The sequence below is a fragment of the Pipistrellus hanaki genome (genome assembly GCF_964339955.1).
Source record: "Pipistrellus hanaki genome assembly, chromosome: 5".
Lineage (NCBI taxonomy): Eukaryota > Metazoa > Chordata > Mammalia > Chiroptera > Vespertilionidae > Pipistrellus > Pipistrellus hanaki.
This window is the reverse complement of record NC_140507.1, coordinates 92,751,693-92,770,982: the sequence shown is the minus strand read 5'-3', so window position 1 is coordinate 92,770,982 and position 19,290 is coordinate 92,751,693. Positions and strand designations below refer to the sequence as shown.

Genomic DNA, 19,290 nt, shown 5'->3' with positions numbered 1-19,290 from the left:
GTGCTTGTTAAACAGCCCAAGCTAAGGAAGACACTAATGATACATCTTAAGGCAAAAAAAACAAAAAACACCAACTTTTTCATGCTTTCTGAAACAAACCTTGGGTTCTTAGTACTAGTTCAAACACTGGAGCAGATAAAAGGTTCTTCCTGAGAAATATTTTGGTGAATCCAAAGGCAACCCTTTTCTCCTCTATATTCAGAATCAAAGTATAAGCAGCACTCCTCAGTGCTTATAACTTTGCTAGCAACGTCTCTGACCTCTATCAGAGTCTCTGCAAGTGTGCCTTGAGGACCACCTGCCTGTTAAAATTCAGATTTCTAGGCCCAGTTCTAGATGAAATGAATCAGAATCTCTCAGGAGAATCTCCTGGAATATGTCTTACATGAGCATCTGCACTCAATGTGGAGACTCTCCCTATAAAAACAATGGGCTGCCCTGTGCCATGACCTCAGACTGTGAGGACTTTAACCAATTGGCACACTGTCCCTGCCAAATGTAAATGTAAATATAATATTATAGATTTGAGCTGAGGGACAAGCAGCCTTATGTTCATTCTAGTTCGCTAGGCTTTATGACTATTTAAAATTTTATCTCTAGGAAGAGACTGACTTGAGTCATAATAATAAGCCTGCAGAAATGCCTTCATCAGTGACCCCTTATTTTTATAAAGGACTGATATTTTTTAAAAGATCTTCTTCAATATGGCATTGAAAGGATTAAAGAGGCTGGCCATTGTAGTATTCATTGTACCTTTTATGGGGTTCAAGTTCTAACGTCATCCTAGAATGATTGTGTAGCAAGAAGCAACTGACTTGAGTCATAATAATAATAAGCCTGCAGAAATGTCTTTATCAGTGACCCCTCTAGATGAGTTTGCTTCCTTTAATCTAATAATATTGACCATATAATCCTGGCCTATGTGGGGGTTTTTGCCCACATTGTCCAGGAACTTAGTTTTGATCTAAAAATGCTCAAATACCATCACATTTCTATCCCAGACTTCAGTCTCTCCCCTCAACTGAAATGATTTCTCACCTAGATTTTAAATCAATGATCCTATATTCTGTGTGTTTTAAAGCTATTTTATGGTTATCTAAACTCCTTAAAAAAAATAGAGTATTAATAAATACCTCCAGCCCTGACCAGTTTGGCTCAGTGGCTAGAGCATTGGCCTGCAGACTGAAGGGTCCTAGGTTCGATTCCAGTCAAGGGCATGTACTTTGGTTGTGGGCACATCCCCAGTAGGAAGTGTGCAGGAGGCAGCTGATCAATATTTCTCTCTCATTGATGTTTCTAGCTCTCTCTCCCTCTCCCTTCATATCTTTGTAAAAAAAAAAAAAATCAATAAACTATCCTACCCAATAAAAGAATAATATGCAAATTAACCATCACTCTGCTACACTCACAAGCCATGCCCACCAGCCACGCCCTCCAGCTAATCAGAGCAAGTAGGCAAATAAACTCAACCAAGATGGCTACAACCACAGAGAGCAGGAGGGAGGCTTGGGTTTCCCAGGCAATGGAGGAAGCCAAGCTTTCTGGCCCTTGCTGGCTTAAGCCTCCACTTAAGGCTACAAAGTTTCAATTATAGAAGGTAAACAAATCCAAACAGAAATAGTGGTAGCCACAGAGCTGGAAAGAGTGGGAAGCTAGGGTTGCCCCTAGCAATAGAGGAAGCAAAGCTTTCCACACACCCTGGCTGCCTGAGGCCTCCACTCCAGGCTACAAAGTTTCAATTATAGAAGATACATAAATTCTAACAGAAATGGCTGCTGGCCATAGAGTGAGCAGAAGGCTTGCCTCCATTCCAGGCTACAAAGTTTAAATTGTAGAAGGTAAATAAATTCCAGATACCAGGGCCTCCACTTGATTTGCCAGGGGGGCGTGGCTGGCCTGCAAACCACCACAGGTCCCTCGCTCAGGCCGCCCCATATCCCAAGGGAACCCCCATCCTGATCCGGGACACCCTTCAGGGCAAACCAGCTGGCCCTCACCCATGCACCAGGCCTCTATCCTATCTAATAAAAGAGTAATATGTAGATTGACCATCACTCCAACACACAATATGGCTGCCCACATGTGGTCAAAGATCCTGCCCCTATGTGGACACAAGATGGCCAGCAGGGGAGGGCAGTTGGGAGGCACCAGACCTGCGAGGGAGGGCAGTTGAGTAGGACCAGGCCTGCAAGGGAGGGCAATTAGAGGTGATCAACCCTGCAGGGGAGGGCAGTTAGGGGTGACCAGGCTGGCAGAGGAGGGAAGTTGGGGACAAACAGGCTGGCAGGAGAGCAGTTAGACATCAACCAGACTGGCATGGGAGTGGTTAGGGGGTGATCAGGCTGGCAGGCAGAAGCAGTTAGGGGCAATCAGGAAGGCAGGCAGGCAAGCAGTTCAGAGCCAGCAGTCCTGGATTGTGAGAGGGATATCCGACTGCCTATTTAGTCCTGATCCCACCAGGCATCCCTCAAGAGGTCCCAGATAGGAGAAGGTGCAGGCTGGGCTGAGGGACATTCCCCCACCCCCATGCATGAATTTTGTGCACCAGGCCTCTAGTAGTTAAATAAATACCTCCTCACTGCCACCCTGAATGGCAAGGTCATGCGTTATATAGAATTAGCCTGTGCCCCACAGGGAGCACATACACTATAAGTACCCGTACAGTTGAGTTCCCAAATCTCTTCCTAGGTCCTGTCCTCTCACTGGACCTCAGGTCTCACATGGACAACTCTCTGTCCTTGGTCACTCTGAAACACCCTTCCCCCTTAAGCCAGTGCGATCATCTCAGCTGCTTCCTTAGGTTGGCAAGTTCGGTCCCCCGGAACTCACTGCTTCAGTCCTGCCGGTCACTACCTTCTGAAGCTTCTCCTTGGGAATGCTTCTCATCTGGGGCTTTTCTTCCAGGTCTCACTACCTGAACCCTCCTCAGATCCTTCACAGGTGCAGGTGGGTCCCGACAATAGGTCTAGACTGGATCCTTGTTGCAGGTCCAAGCTGGGTCCTTACAACCACTCTCCAGCAGAGACGGCGTGAAGGAAGCCAACTGCCCTTTACTGAGGGCCAGGGTATACATATGTTTTCACGCACTATCATATTTAATTCTCAGAAGAATTGCTAAGAAGCAGGCATTATTTTCTCTGTTTCCTAAATGAGAACACTGAGCTCACAAGAGAGTGCCTAAGGAAGCCCTCAGTAAAATGCCTGAGCTGAGGGTCACCTATAGAGATGGGTGGGTGGTATGTTTGGGGAGCAGTGGAGCAGACAGATTTTAGAGGGCAAGTGCAAAGGGAACGTTCAAGGTAGTTTTACAGCTTCCTGCAAGAAAGGGGAGTTTGTGAGCAAAATTTGGGGAAAGGGGAATTGTCTTGAGGAAGGATTTGCTCCATTCCTCCTTGCTCTAATTAATGCTGAAGAAACTGGCCCCAGAGCGCCCTCGCACGCACACTGAAAGCTTGCCCACATGGGCAGCACGGCCCGGTGCTCACTGCCCAGGAGAAGGAAAATGGAGCAGAGGGAAGGACATGTCCCCACGTGGGTCCAATAGGCTGAGGATCCACCGAGGAGGTTCTTACTCTGCTTAGTCTTTTGAAGATCTGGCCCAGCCCAGCCTGGTCAAGTAGCAGAATGGTGGGGCCTTCTCAAGCCACTCTCAGCTCCCTCATTCTGTGGAGCCTGCAATGAGAGTGAGAGCTGGGGAACCTGCCCCAAGACTAGGGACGACCCCGGGTGCAGTGTGCTGGGCCCAGAACATCTGCTGCAGGCGCGGGCTCTGCAGCCCCTGGGAGCTGAGTGGAAACCACAGACACCAGGGAGCCCCGCTGGGTCCTGACAAAGGCAGGTCAGCCAAGATCAAGGCACTTCCGCTGACAGGCAGCACCAAATAGACAAGGAAGAGTCAGAGGACACCAACTCTGTTCCCCCCAGGGACACATGTGGCCCTTTCCTCAATGGCCAGATGCTACAGAGACAGCAGAGGGAGGAGCAGCTTTCCAGAAGCCTGAGCGATTTTATCCAAGTGAGAGACAATTTCTTTAAAAAGAAAATGCACTTCATAGTATCAAACTGAGATCAGTGAAATCGGCCCCAGAGCATCTCTCCGGAGGGTCCTAATCAGGATGGACACTTGGACCATGAAGAGACACTGACCTCTTGTGAGGAATCAATCAGCAAGCAGAGATACAGCTAAAGGCACAGGAGACACTCTCCTGGCTGAGCAAGTCCCTTGGTAATGCAGGGCAAGCCTTCCCTCCTGGTTCATGCCATAACTGCCTAATTGCTTAGTTAACCTAATTGTTTAATTTATTGATTGCTTAATTGCTTAATTAATTGTCTCTCACTTGTTGAATCAGAATAAGTGTCTGTTGAGCAAGCAAAACACAAAACACAATTGACTTATGTCATCGCAACAGAGCCAACTACATGCAGTAGAGGCTCAAACTCCTGTGCGCTGACACTAACTCTCCAGACGAAGAGCCCTGGTTAGAAGGACCTTCTGGAAGGTCACTGAAAGGTAGAGAATTAGGACAGTGGTCGGCAAACTCATTAGTCAACAGAGCCAAATATCAACAGTACAACTATTGAAATTTCTATTGAAAGCCAAATTTTTTAAACTTAAACTTCTTCTAACGCTACTTCTTCAAAATAGACTTGCCCAGGCCTTGGTATTTTGTGGAAGAGCCACACTCAAGGGGCCAAAGAGCCATATGTGGCCCATGAGCCATGGTTTGCTAACCACTGAAGGAGATGAGACTCGGAGGACCCATGACAGGCTCTCTACTTCACCGCCACCTCGCTGTCTCTAGGGAGTAAGAAAAGTGGTAACAGTTTGCAAAATAACAGCATTACTACATGTTTAGCTATATGTTGGAATGTTTTGATTCTACAAGGAGCAGTTTCTGAAATGGCTCTCTGGATTGAATGACAAGGTCTTTCGCACCCAGCAACCATTGACATTATCAAAAGAAGTCACCTTGTCCCCTGTTGAGGAGGCGGAGAACCAGCAAGGAAGCAGGCCAACTAATAACACAGCCACGTGAGCCAAAGCAAGATCACACCCAAATTGTCAGGACTAATCCCTTCACACGCTGGAGAAAGTAAACGTGCCAACGGGCGAGGACTTGGTCTGTCATCCTGTGAAGGGCAAGGAGAGCAGAAGAGAAGTGGTGAGAAAAGCACAGAAGAGGGGACAGTGTGAGAGCAGCCACATGCTGGCATGGTGCAGGGACAGTGACAGGGAAGCGGTGATGACCGTGCATGGCAGGTGCTGACAAAGGGCAGGGAAGGCAGAGAGGAAAAGTCAAAAATAACAGACTCCACTGTCCCCTGGCAAGCAGGCACCTGCCAGTCAATGTGGCATCTCTCAGGACATCTGCCATCTACGTGGCGCCCCTGACCCATGGAAGAAGGAAAGGAAGAAAAAGACCAGGGGCCTCAATAGTGTCATCAAAACACAGGTGTAGACTGTCTGTCTATATTCGTGTTTGTGAGGTGGGAGCCAGCTGATGCTCAGGAGCCCCTAAATATGCGATGTGCAAGGATGCAGGAAGGCTCCCCCTCAGTGCTACTGTCTGGGGTACAGGATGGGGGCCTTCGGCAGTGCCATGGCCCACAGCTCTGACCCTGAGCCTGCATCCTGGCAGCATGAGCAAGTGGTAAGTGACAGGCTATAACAGGAGCCACCAAACCTGCAGGTACCACACTTCTGTTAAACAGGAAAGCACAGCCTTCCTTCCTAAAAACTCTCATCAGACAAAAACCTCAAGGCAGAGATTCCAGAACTTCCAGGTCTAGAAGACCCCGGCTCCGAAGCCATAAATCCCCGAGCGGTTCTGCTGACATGTGGAACATTCAGGACTCCAACGCATTAGTTAGCACACTTAGGAGACACCTGCAAACCCCACCTCCCTGTCCCCCTGCTCAGGAAAGCTGTGCCAGGCCCTCAGCAGCGGAACCAGAGCATAAGCCACATGACAGTGTGCTCCCTCTGAAAGAGCCGCGGGGAGGGCCCTGGCCATTGCCAGCAGGACTTCTAAATAATATTTCTTAAATGTACGTGCCCAAGAAAGTTGTCACACAAATGCCTTCTAGAACTTCATGTTCCTGATTCCAGAAATGGCATTTGGGGTGTAGCTCCATCAAGCCCACCATCGCGCACCTTGACATCGCTGCTCTCTTGCCCATGTCCTCAACAATCCATCAGTGCCCTGGAAGGTAGGGACTGGCTCTCTCCAGCTCCCAGGGTCTGGCTTTTAGGACATGCCGGTGAAGATCTGAGTGGATGGATGGTTGCACACAGGCACGTGTACTTAACCTGGAGACGGGAGGTTCAGGAACAGGCGATTTTCCTGTCCAGATCAAAAAACACCCTTGGTCACATATGATTATGTGTGAAAATGGTGATGGAGGGGAATTGGAGCAATTCTTCTATTAAAAAAGAATGTCACAAGTACTTGAATATAAATTAATAATCATAAATTAAAGTATCTGAAACAGCCCTAGCTGGTTTGGCTCAGTGGATAGAGCATCAGCTTGCGAAAAGAAGGGTCCCAGGTTCGATTCCAGTCAATGGCACATGCCCAGGTTGTAGGCTCGATCCCCAGTGGAGGACTTGCAGGAGGCAGCTGATCCATGATTCTCTCTCATCATGGATATTTCTATCTCTCTCTCCCTCTTCCTTCCTCTCTGAAAGCAATTAAAATATGTTTTTAAAAAAGTAATGTGGCCAAAACCGGTTTAGCTCAATGGATAGAGCATCAGCTTGGGGACTGAAGGGACCCGGGTTCGATTCTGGTCAAGGGCATGTACCTTGGTTGTGGGCATATCCCCAGTAGGGGATGTGCAAGAGGCAACTGATCAATGACTCTCTCTCATCGATGTTTCTAACTATCTCTCTCCCTTCTTCTCTGTACAAAATCAATAAAATATATTTAAAAAAAAAAAAAAAGTAATGTGAACAGCCATTCTCCTTTCAAAGCAGATTTCAGCTCAATTCCATTTAATTCTTTTTTTAAAAATATGTTTTATTGATTTTTTACAGAGAGGAAGGCAGAGAGATAGAGAGATAGAAATGTCGATGAGAGAGAAACATCGACCAGCTGCCTCTTGCACACTCCCTACCAGGGATGTGCCCACAACCAATGTACATGCCCTTGACAGGAATTGAACCTGGGACCTTTCAGTCCGCAGACCGATGCTTTACCGCTGAGCCAAACCGGTTTCGGCTCAATTCCATTTAATTCTTAGTTATGCCACAAAAAGTAACAGACGGATTCTGAATCTCTTGATTTTGATATTTCCTAAAGTTATGTTTAGCCAGAATAATTTGGGGGCAAATGGAGGATCAATCTCAGAATTAATAAGATCTAATAATTATTACTTAAATTTACTTTCAAAAATAAACTAATTTTCGCATTACTTCCTAAATTTAATTTTTGTTATTTCAAGAGAATTAGTGACAATGGAATTAGAAGTCAAATAGTTCAGTCTATAATTGACAAGAACTGAGACACATGACCTCAAAAAATAAAAAACTTCTTATCCATGAGAAGCTCATATTTGGCTATTGATGAGTCCAGACACATCAGTCCAACCTGACAAAATGTATTTAGAAATGTAGGAGAATCTTCCACTGTCATGCTCTCTCCTTAACAGGTCTCACACTTATGGACAATGAAGTCTCTTTGTTTAAAAAGAGATAAAGCCAAATCCATATCATCACCTATTATTTGAATAGTGCAAAGGAAAAAGAAAAATTTTTTGAACTAGATAATTATAGACAAACTAGAGGCCCAATGCATGAAATTCGTGCATGAGGGTGGGGTGGGGGATAGAGGGGGTTAGGGTGTCCCTCAGCCTGGCCTGCACCCTCTCCAATCTGGGACCCCTCGAGGGATAACCAGCAGTTGGACATTCCTCTTACAATCCAGAACTGCTGGCTCCTAACTGCTCCCCTGCCTGCTTGATTGCCCCTAACCACCTCTGCCTCGGCCCCGTACCCAGGACCCAGGATTCCCTCCTCCAGCCAACCACAGGCACCTGGGATCTGGGCCTTCCTCCCTCTGGTCAGCCATAGCCGCCCAGGCCAGCTGCAGACTCAGGGGATGGTAGGCAGGTGGCTTCACCTGTGCTGCAACCACAAGTGCTGGTGCCTGGGACCACAGAGTGGGCAGCTTCTCCATCTCCCAGGCCACAGCCAGCCACAGGTGCTTGTGCTTGGGGTGGGTGACTTTTTCATCTACCAGCTGGCACCTGATCGCAGGCGGATAGCTTCTCCATCTTCCCTCGAATGCAGTGGGGGCAACTTTTTTGGCTGGCTGCAGCCTGGGATCACAGGGCAGGTGGCTTCTTCATCTTTTGGGCTGCAGCCAGCCTCAGGCACTGGCACCCGGTTTCTTGTCTCCCCCAGGACATGGGGTGGGCGGCTTCTCCAGCTGGCTGTGGCCTGGGATCATGGGGCAGGTGGCTTCTTGGTCTCCATGACTTCTCTGACTCCCACAGGCTGGGAATGGCTGTAGGGCGGGGCTGCTGCCATGTTTTTGGTTCAATTTGCATATTCACTCTGATTGGCTGTTGGGCATAGCAGAGTGATGTGATTTGCATGTTTATTAGCGTAGATATCCCTGACCTAGATGTTGAATTAAAGACAAAATGTTACAAAATCCTAATTATTGTCATAAAGCCACTGCTGAGGCCCTTATGCACAAGTGTGAAGCTAGCCACCCCTCAGTTCACAACTCCAGACTTTCTACCCGGGTCAGATTCCTATGTGTCCACCCTGCCCAGGCTCCTACTCTGGTCCCCTGCCAGTGGTGCTGAGGGCACATTGAGAAGGAGACTGCTCAAGGGCCCTTCACTGTCACTTGAGCATGCTCCTGAGGGGTAGTCTCTGAGTGTGGGATTTGGTGGCTTTACATGGAGGATTTCAGATGGCCCTCCCATTACACTGTACAGGTTACTATCTACTCCATTTGCCTAATAAGATCACTCATGTTTCAGAATATTCTTTCTTCTTTGATCTTGATTCAGTTAATCATACTCTCTTCATTAGGGCCTACGTGAATGCCTAAAACCCAATCATAGGGTGTCTGGTTTCAAGACGATGGAATAAAGGCCTTTTCTGCCCAATTTCCTCTCCAAACCTACCCCCTAAACAACAAGGAAAACAAAGAAAAGTAACATAGATTTCATCTTTCTGAAGCCAAAGGGACCTGCCCATAATAGATGAGGACAAAGGAGAGGAGTTGACGGATTGGTGATGACTTAGCAGAAAGGAGGACGGTCCAACCACGGTGCCAGTAGTAAGAAGCTGATCCACCTGCTCAGTACCAGAAAAGGCCAAGAAATTGAAGGCCAGAGAAATTCCAGAAAGCAGAGATGAGGTAGGAGCCAAAAATGGGTGAACTGGCTGAAAACATGCATAGGGAGTACGTAGACACCCTTCCCCCAGATCTTCAACCCACAATGCCGAAGTGAAAACCCTTCACTTTTAGGAAATGGGATATAAGATATCTGGAGAAATAGGAACAGAGATGCTCTAGATGTGGGGTTACTAGGCCCAGGGAAGGATGGGACCCACAACAGGGGATCCCTACCCAGTTCCAGAGTAAACAGTAGCAGGTTTATTTTTCTTTTTAAATACTACATTTCTGAAATAAGACAAAATGCTACAAGAAGGAATACCCATAAAATGAGAAAGAGCTCTTAGAGATTAAAAAAAAAATGTAATAGTTAAAACAGGAAAAAAATTCATGAGAGAATTGGATGATAGAGTCAAGGGAATACTCCCCCCTCTTTATTCATTGTTTAAAGTATTACATATGTCTCCTTTTCCCCCTGATTGACCCCCGCACCACTCCCACACCCCAGGACAAGGCCCCATGCCCGTGTCCATGTTCACTGGTTATGCTAATATGCATGCATACAAGTCCTTTGGTTGATCTCTTACCTTCGCCCCTCCCCTGCCTTCTCTCTGAGGTTAGAAAGCCTGTTCAGTGTTTCTTTGTCTCTGAAGGGGACATTTGAGGAAGAAGAACAGAAAAGAGAAGCGTTGGAAAACATGAGGAGAGATCAGTCCAGGAGATCCAACATCCAAATAATAGGAATTCTAGAAAGATAGACTGAACATAGGGTAGTAAATAATAACAGAAATAATAAATGAAAAGTTCCCAGACTACAGAGCATGATCTTGAGAGGAGGACAGAAAGGAGAGGAGTTGACGGATTGACGGAAAAGGTTCATCAAGTGTCCAGCTCACGTAATGAAAAAAGACCCATCTCATTTATATGTAGAATCTAATGAACAAAATAAATTAATGAACAAAATAGGACTAGAGGCATGAATATATGGAACCATTTTAGAGGGAAGGCAAATAGGGAGGACTGGAAGAGATCAGTTAAAGAACATGGACACAACAATAGTGAGGTGAGGCCTGGGCGGGAGTGGCAGGGGCTGGGTGGAGGGGGGTTAACGGAGAGGGGGATTAAGTGGGGGACATCTGTAACAGTGTCAACAATAAAAAAAAATTAAAAAAAGAACAAAGGCTGATACTGAGGCATATCATCCTGAAATTTCAGAATAGCACTAATGAAGAAACAATTCTTTTTATTTTCCCTAAAAGCTTCCTGAAGAAAAAGAATAATTGAAAACAACATTCATAGGAAGTCAGAGGGTTTCAGAAAGGATGTATCCAGAAAACGTACAGAGGCTGCAGAAGATGTAGCTAAGGAAGCAAGAACATATGAGACCAATATTTACTCCAAGAAAAACAAGTAATTAAAAAAGAAATGCAATCTTACTAGGCCAGCTGACTCAGCAGTGAACAACAGTGACATGGTTATAATAATGAAGACTGTAAGGTATGAACCAGAAATTGTGATAAGCAGTGTAGTAGAGGATGGAGGGGAAATAAGAGGTATGAGTGAGTGAAACCACCACCTGAGATTACTGCTAACATCTAAAGCACATATGTCAAACACAAGGCCCGCGGGCCAAATCCAGCCCGCCAGGCCTTGCAATGTGGCCCGCACCGCGCTGTCATCACTGCACTCCGCTGTCAGTTTATGACATTGTCAGTTTATGACTGTTCAGTAAACCATTCGGCCCGCGATTTAGGCTGGATTTTAGATTTTGGCCCCTTCTCTGATTGAGTTCGACACTCCTAATCTAAAGTATATGACTAGCCAGAGGGTAGTAGTTGAAGGAGCTGAAAGTGGGCAGGAAGAGAACCAGGAAACTGGAGGGGGGCGGGGGGGAGGGGGGAAGGTGAGGGGCATGCTATTGTTCTTTAAACCCTCTTATCACTAGCTAACTTACAAAACAATATTCATGGATTACTTCGATAGTACATAGAATAACTTAAAACAACCAAAAAAAATAACAACTCTATATTGTATATAGAGAAATCACTCCTCTGAGGGATAGACTAATATTACAATGAAAAGGTTCGGATTATTAAAGGTCTCAAGTTTAATGCTGTGCTAGTTTTCAAAATGAAACCCTAACTGGGAAGAAGCCTGCCTCCTCCTTAGTAAACCAGGTTGACTTCAGTTCTCAACGTCCAAATTCCTGTCCCTGAGATTTAACAGGCACTTCTATTAAATCGGAGTTCTGTCTCAGAGGCGGGAGGAAGATGCTACTTCCGATATGATGCCAAGCCACACCCCCCCTGCTCTAATCCCGAAGCCAAGCCAAGCCTGGACCCGGACATTGAGATACAGCCAACAAGGTCCTCTGGGTGACAGGGCCGAGAGCATTCATCTTCAGCTCCCCAGTCACACAGAACTGAGCTTATTATTTTAATCTTCTAATCACTCTGTGACTTTACTTTAAAAAATTTTTTAAATAAAAATTGAATGTCAGGTGTAAAATATGATGATTCGATATGCATAGTGAAAGAAGTTATTAACATACCCACCTCCTCACAAAAGTTTTTTTTTTCTTTTTCTTTTTTTGAGGAGAACATCTGAAATCTACTCTCAGCATATAGCCAAGATTCAAGATGTGAAAACAACCTACATGTTCATTGATAGATGAATGGACAGAGAAACTGACAAATATATCTAAATCACACTGGAATATTATTCAGCTCAACAAAGGGAACCCTGCCATTGGTGACAACGCAGATAAACCTGGAAGACATTATGCAACGTGAAATAGGCCAGACACACGGAAGGAAAGCTGTGTGATCTCACTCACGTGTGGACTCTGAAAGCATCAGGTACACGGGGACAGAGAGCAGATCGGTGGCTCGAGTGTAGGAACTGTGAGGAGATGTTGGTCAAAGGAAGCAAAGCTGTAGGAGAGGCAAGTGCAGAGCTCCCACAGCCAGCTTGAAGGCTGTATTTAATGCAGAAGCTGTTCATCTGCCTAGTGACCCTTAGAACATGGCTTTATTCTCTGTGTACAAATGTTCTCCTTTCCAGATGATAAAACCTGCTTTAAAGAGGTGTGCTCAAGTTAGTGAGAATAAATGACAGCCTGAAGCATTATATAAACACAAATTACTGCTTTTATTAGGAAAGCACTTCCTCCAAAGAAAAATTAAATGGAATTCTCCCTACTAGATGTCTTTCTCCGTGAACACAGCACTGCAGAGACCTAAGGTCTGTGCCCCTGTGCCACCACAGGACCGATCCTCCTTCCAGAGCAGAATCCTATCGAGTATTTGACAACTGTGGGTCAATTCCTCCCTTTTCTTGAAACTCTTCTCTCTCTAGGCAGCCTGGCCTTGGTACCACCAGCCCCTTCATCATTCTCTCTCTCTCTCTCCTCTCATAAAATATTTTCCCTGAGATAAGAGAGCCTAGACTCCCTTTGTTTTTCCATCACATTTCTTCTTCGGTGACACCACATACTCTGTAACCATTCCATTCAGATACTAAGTAGACTCTCAGATTCTCTGAGCTTTAAACTTGCATTTCCATCTTTCTGTTTACAAACCCTCCTCTTTGTTCTTTTCTTTTCAACAATGACATTAATAATCTCTTAGTTATCTAGGTTTAAATCACCAAGTCCTCTCCGACCCAGCTTTTCTATAAACCATGGAGAAAGCAGTTAGCTGCAAATTCCCAAAGATTCTACCTGTATTCTCCCTACTAATCTCTCTTCTTTCCATCCCATCAGCACCACACAGTTACAGACCCTAAACTCAGCCTGGATAGCCACAATAGCCCCTAACTTATTTATTCACAGTCTGCCAATTGCTGCTTCAATCCATCCTGCTCTCAGAGTGGCTTTGATCAAATTGCTGCTGCTTTGAAACAATCAATAACTTCCCATTGCTTGTTTCTGGCATTTGGATCCTCCACATTAATGTCCCAAACCAGCACATCCAGCTACATCTCACAGTTTTCCTACACATATCTATGTTCCAACCAAACTCTAATAAATTCCCTAGACATGCCTGGCATTTGGGGAAGAGAGAAGGCTTGAAGTAATTATCCATTCTGTCTCTGCCTCATAGCCTATGCATCTTTTTCTTTTTCTTTTTCTTCTTTTTTTTAAATATATTTTATTGATTTTGTACAGAGAGGAAGGGAGAGAGATAGAGAGTTAGAAACATCGATGAGAGAGAGTCATCGATCAGCTGCCTCTCGCACACCCCCTACTGGGGATATGCCCGCAACCAAGGTACATGCCCTTGACCAGAATCGAACCCGGGTCCCTTCAGTCCCCAAGCCGACGCTCTATCCATTGAGCTAAACCGGTTTCGGCGTCTTTTTCTAAAATATGTTTTTATTGATTTCAGAGACAGGAAAGGACAGGGAGAGAGGAATGTAAACATCAATGGTGAGAGAGAATCATTGATTGGCTGCCTCCTGCACACTCTGTACTAGGGATCCAGCTGAAACTGGGGCATGTGCCCTGACCAGGAATCTCATCGTGACTTCCTGGCTTATGTGTGAGGCTCAACCACTGGACAACACTGCCAGGCAATCTTCTAAGGCCCACAAAGGTTTCCTCAATTTCTCCACAACCTTAAGTTGTCCATCTCTCCTTTGCACTTGACCCTACATAGCTCTATCCTTATGCATGTTGTGTGTTTATGTTCCTTATTCTACTCTAACTTATAGCATCATTGCTTATGATCAGCTTTATTTCTACCTCTCCCTCATGAGACTTTAAATTTCTTTCTTGACTGCACACAAGTTGTCATAGTCATCTTTGTGGCTTGCTGTACTTAGCTTGCACTTTGCACATAAAAATGCTTAAAAAATAACTTTGAATTGAAATTCATGAGGATGCCTTCAAATGCCTTTTTGGAGTTTATCAGCTATATTACAACCAAATAGATTTAGGGAATGAGGTCATCTTGCCAATGATATATTACTTGGCCCTAGGTTGGCAAATAATTAAGATAAAGGAAGTTTCCATTTGAATCGCTGGTTGAAGCAAGAATTCTATCAAAGTTTTTGTTTTTTTTAAAGTCTTGTTAGTGATATAACAGATGTCATTCTACCTGCTAAATAAGTGTGTTTAAAATTTCCAAACAGCCCAGCCGGCATGGCTCAGTGGTTGAGCATCGACCTATGAACTAGGAGGTAGGAGTTCAATTCCCAGTCAGGGCACATGCCTGGGTTGTGGGTTCCATCCCCAGTGGGGGTCATGCAGGGGCAGTCGATCAATGATTCTCTCTGATCATTGATGTTTCTGTCTCTCTCTCCCTCTCCCTTCCTCTCTGAAATTAATTATATATATATATTAAATTCCAAATAGCCTCCTGGGGCATGGACAGCGAAATGAACCCCAGGACTGCCCCGAGGAGTCTTCTTGGTGGAAGTGGTTCCACCCTCAGCAGCCCTTCTATTCTGCCTCCGGAGGGTGGCCTGGGGCCATCCTGCTCCGATTCCATCCTAGGACTTGTTTGTTCCCTGAGCTCTGAAACTGGGCATGTTCTACTCAGTTAGAATAAAGAGCTAATCTCTGCTGGAGATATCAACGTCTGCTCTGACGTTACCCAGTCACAGGCCTCAAATAAACACGGAGAGCTGGCTGCCCTGCCTCCAGAACAAATGTTTCTTAATGTCTATCTCCTTAAAATGACCCCGTCTTCCCACCCGCTTTAGGAATAAACACAGCACAACATTGCTTGTTGAGCTGCGTACTAAACGCCCCGCAGATAGAAGATGTTCCATTAGCAGCGGCGCTTGCCTGGTGCTCGGATTATCGACCCCCAACTTGGAAAGGCAGAGCGAGAATCTGTTCCGCCCCACTTTCTCTGCTAAGAGTGCTCTAATTGGTGTCCAATTTAGTTTTAAAGAATCAAGAAATTGAGCAGGGTTCTAAAACCCAAATGGACATAAGGAAAAATGTCTAAAACCACAGGGAGGCAGGGAGGGGAGCTGGCGGTGCTTGAATTGCAACGGATCCCTGGACTTCCCTCCACTTCCTGGGCCACCCGCGTCCACTGCAGGCCCATCTTCAGCAACAACTGAACACATCGGAAACAGGCGTTCATTTAAAGCAGCAGCCTTCCCTGGCACCTGCTGCCAGCTCTGATGTCCGTTTCTAGGATGGCTGGTGGGTCCTGGTGGCCCCAGGGGCCGAGACCGGGCAGCCGGTCGCCCTCGGCAGCAGGAGGCGCTGCAGAACCACCTCCTCGGGCCAGGGCCCGGACCCGGGCGGGCAAGACCGCGGCCCTCGGACCCTCGCTTCCCACCTAGATCTGAGGTTCTTCCTTAAAAAGACAGTAAACCCCGCGACACGCCCAGGGTACGTGACAGCAGAACTGGGAGCCCGCGCCCTGTAAAAGGAGTCGCGCTCTCTCTCACTCTCTGCGCTCGTAGACCCGAGCATGAAGCGAAGTTGCTCTCCGGACACTGAGCGCCGACCCCCGCCTCCTTTGGGAGGCGCCGCTGCTGACCCCGGCCGCCCGGAGCAGCCAGCCTCCCGCCGCCTTCCGGGGCCGCTGCGCTCAGGCTGCAGGCTCCCTGGGAGCGGGCCGTCGAGAAACCCGGGCCGGGCACACCGTCCACCATCTCCATCGCACACGGTCCCCTCCCTTCGCCCCGACGGCCGAGCCTCCGAGGGGACCCGCGATCCCCGTGGCTCACGCCGGGACGAGGGACGAGCCGGAGGCGCGCCCTGGTCAGAGGGCACCTGGCACACACCCCCCCCCTCCCCCCGCGGCCCCCGGCGCCCGGCGCTCCGCTGCGGAGAGGGAGCGGCCTCGGCTGAGAACCGCCCGGCGTCCGCGGGGCCGGCTCCGGGGCAGGTCCGCGCGCTGCGGCCGGGATAGGGCCCCCGTGCCGTCCGCGCCCCGGAAGTCCCCCAGGGAGCGGGCCCCGTGCCGGCGGGCCTGAGGTCCCGGGCACGTCGCGGGATGGCGCGGGCGGTACTTACAGATCGGGCTCCGGCGACCAGGGCGGCGGGCGGCGGCCGTGAGGTTCCGGCGACGAGGTCGCCGAGCGCAGCTCCAGCCCCCCGTTGACGCCCCTCCAGCCGCGCCGGCGGCGCTGCGGCTCGGCGCCCACGTCCTCCTCCTCCTTCTTCTTCTCCTCCTCCTCCTCCTCCTCCTCCTCCTCCTCCTCCTCCTCCTCCTCCTCGGGCGCAGGGAAGGTCACCCTCGCCTGCTCCTTGCACTTCTTGACCTTGGTGGACATCGCGCCGGCCGCGGTCCGAACGGGGGGACGCCAGCCGCCGGCCTCCGCCTTCGCCGCGCCGTCTCCCCGCCGCGCCCCCCGCCCGCCTCCCGCGCCCCGCGCAGCCCCGGACGCGGAGCGAAGAGGAGACCGCGGCGCGGCCCCGCGCCCGGCGGCCGGAGACTGGAGTCCAGGCCGCCGCCCACCATCCACCCGCCGCGGCTGCAGTTTCGGCGGCGGCGGCGGCGGCGGCGGCGGCGGCGGCTGCGAGAACTCAGCCCGGGGCCGAGCGGGGCGCCGGGGCTGCCTGCTCCGCGGCCCGCGCCGGCTCCGACAGCATCGCTCGCTGGAGGGGGCGGGGGACCGACTCCTCCGACTGGGCGCTGGAGAGGAGCCGGGCCAGCAGGTTGGAGGCAGGAGGTCAGAGAAACGCCCTCCCCTGCCACCCCTTCCAGAGGCTCCACAGCCTCCCCTGCAGACACAAGTTTCCTACAGGAAGGAGAGAAACCGGCTGGCGAGCGGCTCACTGTCCTGCAGCCTGTTCACCCATCGACTATGGAGCGCACTTTTCCTTGCTCCTCACTCTGAGACTCAGTGGAACCCGCAGAGTTCAAGTGCATGTCCGAGGGCCTCTGGACCCGGGAGTGGCGATATATGTTTTCAATGCGCACGATGCTTTGGGTTGTGGGTGTTTTTTGTTTTGTTTTTTAAATGAATCTCAGAGGCATGAGACAGGATTATCTATACTTTCCGATGAAGATTTTCCAGCAAAATTTAAAGTCCTTTTAAAACCAAACCAAAAAAATAAAAAACAAAGCATTTTAAAATACAAGAACAGTATTTATTCTAGAAGAAAAGACTCGTGGCATTTTAGTCGGAAGGAGTCTTAAGGATCAAGGAACTTATCCTCATTCTAGAAATAAGGAAACAGAGGCCTAGAGAGACTGAGGAAACAAACAAGGCAGCTGGTGGGGAGACTCAGACTAGACTCAGTTTTGCAAAGTTCCTATTGCCTCAAGTAGGCAGCTCTCCAGCAAGTCCAACTTGGAAGACTCACAGAAATACTAAACGTGCTGTGATGAAATAAAAAGATACTCATTTTTTATTGTGGCCAATTTTACCGTATTTCTTTGAAGAGCAGTTCTTCCAAATTTAAACAAAACTTAATTCCTTTAAAGTAACTGGAACATTGTGTGTTTTATTCAGATGCTAATGAGTCTGTGTGCTTAAGGAAGCAATGTAATTTACCCGCCTGATAGAGAAGAAAACAATACATCTGGTACCTTACAGAGGAAGCATTTTTCCCCAGGGCACTCCCCTCACCCCTACCCTAATATCTCTAAAGCAAGTCTGTGCTCAGTTCTGGCTCCCATCGCCCTCAACCCCCCTCTCTGTGCCCTCCATTCTCCTCACTGCTCCGAGGCCAGTTCCAGCTCGTCTGATCCTGACTTTCCTCTGGAAACAGCTCAGGTTGACATCCATATTTGGCCTCCCAGCACTCCTGGTCTGACCTCATTCTCCATCTCCTCTCCCATCCTCCCAAATTCCACATCCTAACTTTGGTCTCCGAGCCTTTCACTCATTGCCTGGCCTTCTGGACGCTTCCCCATGCCCCTGCCTTTGTCTGTGGCATTCATGTTACTTTCTCTTCCGGCCTCCACCTGCACAGTTCTACTTTCCCTAAAGACCCAGGTGCCACGTGCTCTCAGCTGACACCCCTCGATGTGTCAGTGGAGTTCACGTGGCCCCTGGTCCTCACTGTATTGACTGGCCACATGGTATTGAAATGACCCTATGTGTCTGGCTCCTCTTCAGGCTGTGACCTCCGTGACTGTGACCTCTGTGACCTTATTTCCTTCCAGCTAGTTGGGGGCTCATTTTCTTGCCTTTGACATTAGCTCAGCATCTGATAATGTGATGTACAGCACACTCTTAGCACACGCTCAGTACATGTCTGCTGAGTGGATTCGGGGAGGCTACAGGTTCTATGTTAATAAGTTGACAAGCTGCTCTGCGAGGAAGCCTGCAGCCACAGGGTCTCCCCCTGCACGCTGGACCAGTTGCTGGGGGCTGCCATAACAAGCATCACAGGCTGGCTGGCTTAAATGACAATTATTTTCTAACAATTCCGGAGGCTGGGAGTCCTGGATCCAAATGGTAGTAGGGTTGGTTTCTCCCGAGGCCTCTCTGCTTCACTCGTAGATGGCTACTCCCTGTCCCTTGCTCGGCCTTCCCTCTGTGTCTGTGTCCCCATCTTATTTTCTTATGGGGTTAGGGCCCACAACATGACCTTATTTTTAACTTACCTTTTCCAAGGCCCCATTTCCAAATATAATCACATTCTGAGGATCTGGGGGTTAGGACTTCAACACATGAGTTTGTAAGCGGGGTGGGTGGCACAGTTCAGCCCATAACACTGAATTGATTTATTTAATGTTTTTAGAGAGAGTGGAAGAGAGAGTGAAAGACAGGTACATTGATGTGAAAGAAATACATCAATTGGTTGCCTCCTGCACGAGTCCTGACCAGGGCCCGGGCCAGGGAGGAGATACAAACAAGTTATGTGCTCTTGATCGGAATTGAACCCGGGACCCAATGTGGTTGGTTGTTTATTAACTGAGTTTTAAGAGTTCTTTGAATAATTTGAATAACAGTACTTTATCTCTCTCTCTCTCTCTCTCTCTCTCTCTCTCTCTCTCTCTCTCTCTCTCTC

General features: G+C 48.2%; 1 protein-coding gene across 7 annotated transcripts in view; it reads right to left on the bottom strand.

Moving 5' to 3' along the window:
* Positions 1-16,491, bottom strand: part of TRPC3 (transient receptor potential cation channel subfamily C member 3) — a 73,558-nt gene extending 57,067 nt beyond the window's left edge. For 4 of the 7 annotated variants that reach the window (XM_084885211.1, XM_084885212.1, XM_084885213.1 and 1 more), the window contains exon 1: positions 16,339-16,466. The gene's annotated coding sequence lies outside the window, so the exon portion shown is untranslated. Of the gene's footprint in view, positions 1-16,338 lie in introns of all 7 variants that reach the window. The other 3 variants (XM_084885215.1, XM_084885216.1, XM_084885210.1) reach the window with 2 other exon arrangements.
* Between the last annotated feature and the right edge of the window lie 2,799 nt (positions 16,492-19,290).